This window comes from Mytilus edulis, chromosome 2 (assembly GCF_963676685.1).
Source record: "Mytilus edulis chromosome 2, xbMytEdul2.2, whole genome shotgun sequence".
NCBI lineage: Eukaryota > Metazoa > Mollusca > Bivalvia > Mytilida > Mytilidae > Mytilus > Mytilus edulis.
This window is the reverse complement of record NC_092345.1, coordinates 33199209-33205493: the sequence shown is the minus strand read 5'-3', so window position 1 is coordinate 33205493 and position 6285 is coordinate 33199209. Positions and strand designations below refer to the sequence as shown.

Below are 6285 nucleotides of genomic sequence, written 5' to 3'. Positions count from 1 at the left end.
TTTGAAACTATTGACTGGCAAATAGTCTGTTGATTGAAATAGCACACAACTATTTCATTATTTTTTATACAGAAAAAACATACTGAGACCATAATGAATAATAGGTTTGTTTGCCCAAACGCGTAACTACCCAGAAAAAAAGCTGCCTTCTCAAATTCTTTTATTGTCCTGATTTGAAGAAGTTTTTTTTTAATCAAATAGGCATGAAAACTAATAAACATCTGATACTTCAATTTCTTTTTTTGAAAAAAAAAAAGAAAATGCCTACCTACCTACCCACTGTCTCAACCTTTTGGTAGCGTTTGGGCAAACCAGAATATTTTTAAGTGTGGCCTGTATTGAGGTATAATAAATTTCGGTATTAACAATTTAAAATTAGAAAGGATTTCCTTTCTTTGTTTTGCTTTCAGGACCAAGTAACAGTTATGTAAGATTCAAAACTATAATGCCATTGAGTGTTTTTTTTTATTGTGTAGCATCTTTATCTTTTAATAGAATCCAAAATTTGAATGAGTCCATTGATAATATGTTAAGACGTTAATTGTACAAATGCGTGTTCAATATTTCCCTAGTAAATAAAAATATATCACTGTTGCTTTGTCTTAGTTTATGCCCGGGACTCTATAGTGGCGATTGCAAGAGAACCACGAGAATATGTCAAAACCATCCTCGTTTATTACTATCACAGTCCGATATGCGGTTTAATTAGAACAAAAGAATTCGACCTCTTGTGTTTAGAAGGTAGAAAAGTGAAACAAACTTTGTATATGGTTGTCAAGATGTATCAAAAGTTACTTTCCGTAAAGTCATTATAAATATTTGCATTCACGTTGTTTAATTTTCATATTGTACAATTGTTAACAATGCAACCTGCAAACAATCGTTTTTAAAACGACCATAAGTCAAGCTGTTACGTCATTTAGGGGGTCTCCTTAAAAACTGCTACTTTTTTTTGCCCGACATAGAAAAAATCTGGGAAAATTACAAAAATTGAGAAATGAATTGTCAATCGTTTAAGACCATTCCCAAAGTGGCACACCTAAAATTGACATTTGGACACAATTTCAAAGTTGGATGTTATATGACAGGGTTTTGTTAATAAATTTACGCATCGAACACACCCGTCCTATATATGTAACATCACATGACTTTTAAGTGATTAAAACTAATTTATTTTAAATAATATTTGCATGTTTGACATGTTTTTTTCTTAAACAATTACATTTACACCGACAGTCATAATTTCTGTATCATATTTTAAAAAGTTTTGTTGCACATTTTATTACATCTAAGTTATACAGTAACCCGGATTGGTTGATCATTGTGAAGTTGCATATATTTATATCGTTGTATTCCTTTTGTTTGTGTTAACCAATTGTCGCTCGGAATTATTTTTTATACATCATTTATTGATCTTGTAATTTAGTTTGCGTCTTATTTCAATCTTTGGTGTCATATTTTGGCTATGTTTGTGTTCGATCATACAGTATAATATATAATAAGTCGGTAGTTGCCCGCGAATGGATTTTTTTTTTAATTTCTTGTGACTCTTTGCGTCTTATTTGTTGATTGCATTTGATTTTTGTTTTGTGTCATGTGGAGATATGGTGTGATTTTGTTTTTCTTTTGATGTGTTTGCATCTTAGATTGGGATTGCACTGAGTTATTTCATGATTTCTTTTGTGCTATATTTTCGATACATTTTTATTGCCCCACCTACGATAGTAGAGAGGCATTACGTTTTCTGGTCTGTGCATCCGATCGTTCGTTCGTTCGTTCATCCCGCTTCAGGTTAAAGTTTTTGGTCAAGGTAGTTTTTGATGAAGTTGAAGTCCAATCAACATGATCAACTTGAAACTTAGTAAACATGTTCCCTATGATATGATCTTTCTAATTTTAACGCCAAATTAAAGTATTGACCCCAATTTCATGGTCCACTGAACATGTAAAATGATAGTGCGAGTGGGGCATCCGTGTACTATGGACACATTCTTGTTAGTCTATCTTATAGCATCTTACAATTGGCTCACTCTATTTTTCTCATACATGCTCACTATTACAAGTCAAGTACTATAGTAGTACACCGGTGTCTTCATATTTCATGTACTACACATGCGTATATATATTACTCGAATGTGAAAAATGCAACAATACTCTACCAAAGCAAGCCAGGAAACAATCCATCAACAAGGAATTAAGTTATTCATTTAACTTTAAAGGGGGTATGGTTTTCTTGTCTGAGCGCGACCATTTATTGTCCGCCTCCACCAATAACATATTTTTTTCTTTCAAAACTTAACACTTTAAGGTTTAAGAAGATCAGAATTCATAATATTTTTTCTGGTTTTAAATTTTGCCTGACAACAATATTTTTTCGAACGAATTTTGGATCTGACGATATTTTTTTTGAATGAATCTTACCCCTCACTCTTTTTCACAATTTGAAGTTAAATTTTCGTTCCCGTATGTAAATAACCAGCACAAAGACTCATTTTTTTATACATTAGAAGACTTCCATCGCACTGTTCAAACCAATATTCAGTGGCGGATCTAGAATTTTACATTAGGGGGAGAGGGGGGGGGGTGACTGAGCTAAGGGGAGCTTCAGTGATTCCCTATTTTTAATCAAACATATTTTCCCGACGAAAGCCCCCCCCCCCCCCCCCCTCCCCTCCGAATCCGCCTTTATTCTTTAAAACGTTGTTCTTATACATACTTACCTCCATGTTATTGTCTCAAGTCTTCAGTCTTTGCACCAAACACTTACAATCAACCAAGCCGTTGCTAAGACGGTGCTTAAAAGAGCAGCGGCTTGGGTTAAAATTGTACTTACTAGACAGTTTTTGATAATCTTTAACAGTTTTGTACAAGAGTTAGTCCTTTGTTGTTTTAATAATAAAAACGGAACTATTATGAGGTTATGGGAAATATCGAGTTTGCTTGATATTCACAAATCAAAAATTCAAGTCACATGGTAATGTTTGGGATGCTTAAACCTTTGACATATTTAGTAAGTTGAAATATGACTATACTAATTTAAAGACCTTTTTTGGGGTGTTAACATTTACGGTTGACTAGCATATTTTAGTAGAATGTACAACCTGTTTTATTTAAAAAAAAAATGATGATTCTAAAAGATAACGAAAATTAAGCATATGCTCTTTATTCTGTTCTTGATAAGGGCTCTAATTTAAAAAAAAAAAAAGAAAAAAAAAAAGGGTTCAGCTGATCAAGTTCTATGAAGAAGGAGAAAGAGGAAACCAATGGCACTGCTATATCATCTCAGAAATTATATAAATTATTACCATCAGTATTACAAGGCTATGAAGGATGCATTCACATCTCTTCTGTTATGGATACGTTTGACAAATTATGTATATAAAAAAAAAAACAAGTTCCTTTTGTAGCATAACTTTATTCATATAGATTATTTCTCCTACATATCTTTATATATTGCTTTCTTTAGTTCAAATTGGAATCTCAGATAAGCATCTGGTACTTTAAAACCTCTCCTCTCTGTTCTATGCCTCTGGTCGACATGTGTACTTCAGAATAATTCCTAACTGTCGGATGTATAGCAGAACTTTCACATAACTTCTTGATAAAACTGCTGTCTATCTCCCTTTTCGACACTGCAAACATAAAAATCGAACAGGCAATTAAAGAGGGGGTTGCAACCACATGTTCCCCGTACAAACGGATCGGAAATAAGAGCTCTTTCCCGGATCTGACACTGGATTTATACACCAGATGCATCACAAAATATAAACATGTTATTAAATATACTAGAATATGAAATAAAGAAAATTTAAAATATTAATCGAAATTGTTGAATTATAATTTATGTCTACGAAACCCAAAGTTCCTACTTAATTGGCCTTGTTTTCAAATCATATCAAATGTTTTCATTGGTCTTCACATGTTAGAATAATGTAGGTTATTGCATATTCTTCAGAGCTGTATCTTCAACTAATGAATTGAAAAAGAGGGGATGGATATACGTACTAAACATTAATTTTGTCTGTATTTTCAACATATCTAACAAACATGCGAGAAAAATCAGTTTTAGAATACGAAATATCTCTTTCTTTCTGTAAACAGATATTGTAGGATTGTTAAGGTATTTTGGTGTTTTTGACCCCCCCCCCCCCCCTTTTTTTGTAATGTACACCACAAAAAACATTTAGTTAGGATAAAGAACTAATAAACGATAGTCCTATAATGTAAGGCTTCAGAGTTTCATTTCATTTACATTCAACATGTTTATCGGATTTTTTTTATATCAATGTTGAACCGTTATTTTTTATCGGATTTTTTTTAACTACCAATGTCGAACCGTTGAACCGTTCAACATTGATAGTAAACAAAAGTTCGATAAAAAATGTTGAATGTAAATGATATGAACCTCCGGTCTTATATTAGAGGACAATATATAAGACTTCTGAGATTCATATCATTTACATTCAACGGTTTTATCGGATTTGTTTTTATTACTTTGAACCGTTCAACATCAATAGTAAAAAAAAATCCGATATAAAAACGTTGAATATAAGTGATATGAACCTCCGAAGTCTTATGTAATAGCACTACGGTAAATAGAATAATTGAAATTCAGTTAATTGAGTGTGGGAGGCTATTTTAATCCACTTTATGAGTGTGTATTATATAATGTTACAATGTAACAAACCTATCGAACACACCGTGAAAAATAACATTATCTCCCCTGGAAATGCTTAACAACAAGATACAAAAAGCTGCTACCTTTTTGTGCCCTATATCACATGATTATGAAAACACATTACATAGATAGGGAATACTGTGCTTGTGTACACGTTTGAATGTGTAGGTGGCACACTCAGAACGATTGTCTCTAGATTTTTTTTTAAAATTCGTCCCGGCCTTTCCGGGTTCACGTAGCAACACGTTTCTTTCCTTTCCAGCTATTCCTGATTATGAATAAATCAAAAACATACATTTATCCCAAAGCAACAACTATTAAACAACTCACCTATACCAATGGTGATCGTCTAATTCCTAACTGATTCCTTTAATCGTACCTTTCTTGCCGACACCCATCGTTGTAGCGTCTACCATTGGAGGTAGCGAAATTACATGATTTGACAGGAGAGCGAAATAAATAAGGGGAGCAATTTTATCGAACCGCATTCCGGACTGATCACTGTCTATTTTTTTTATGTAAGTCAAGATATGAGGCCGACTTAACGGTATCTGATGTATCCTTTATCTCTAGTTCGATTTGAATCGATAGATGTGTTCTACATAGTCACCAAATTTTGAATTATTTAGTGAGAGAACATCATCTATATAGCGGATATTTCTTACTTCTTATCTTTCTTCCTAAGAAGTTCCTGTATGAAGTCAGCCTCATAATAATAAAGAAACAAGTCGACAAGAAGAGGGGCACAATTGGCTCCAATTGGAATGCCGACTATCTGCATGTTAAAAACACGTCCTCCAAACGAAACAAAGGTGTTGTCAATCGTTAAAATGTTAAAGGAAACCGCAGATAACATATTACCTTATCTGAAATACATAGTTGAAAGGTCATTATACACAAAAAAAAAGACTGGCCTGAACGATTGGACGACATTAAATGTGTGAACCTTTTTTTTTAAAGAAAGGAGATATATCAAAACCATGAAGTAAATTATAGATCAGTATCGCTTACATCAGTACCATGTAACGTGATGAAGCATATCTATAATACTAAAATTACGAGGTCCAATTTGTCAGCCGTCATCACGTAAAAACGACGAATCACAGAATTCAACTTTATATATAACTAATATAGTACAAAGGTGTATATTAAAAATTACACCACTCCAGGCCCTTTTGTTTTCCACGTAATTAATATTGCCAATAATTAAGAAGTTCCGGGTCGAGTCCGCTACCGATACCAATAGTATATTCACCTGTTACCTATTACCTTATCTGTATGTTCCGCATCTGACGGGCGCACCAACAAATGTTGTTTTCAGGATTAATATGCTATATACACGGGTCATAACCACAGGGTTGACACTACTAAATTGTCAAATTGTCTATTGTAGTATTTTAATTAGTAAGACTTTCTAAGATAACAATACGAATACTAAAAATCTGGACTAAAAATAAGGCGTATAGGTACAGTTTTCAATTTGTAAGTGGGCATGACGTAAAACAGCGAAGCAAAGAATTCAACTTTATTTATAACTTATATAGGACAATGCTGTTGATTAAAAAATACTCCATTCCAGGACCTTTTGTTTTCCAAATAATTAATAT

General features: G+C 33.1%; 1 long non-coding RNA gene across 1 annotated transcript; it reads right to left on the bottom strand.

Annotated features, from left to right (window-relative positions):
* Positions 1-3399: 3399 nt before the first annotated feature.
* On the bottom strand, positions 3400-5068 carry LOC139512005 (uncharacterized). The gene is made up of 2 exons (XR_011662142.1): positions 5009-5068; positions 3400-3632 (listed from the first exon to the last, which is right to left on the bottom strand). It is a non-coding gene; the product is annotated as an uncharacterized lncRNA (long non-coding RNA).
* Between the last annotated feature and the right edge of the window lie 1217 nt (positions 5069-6285).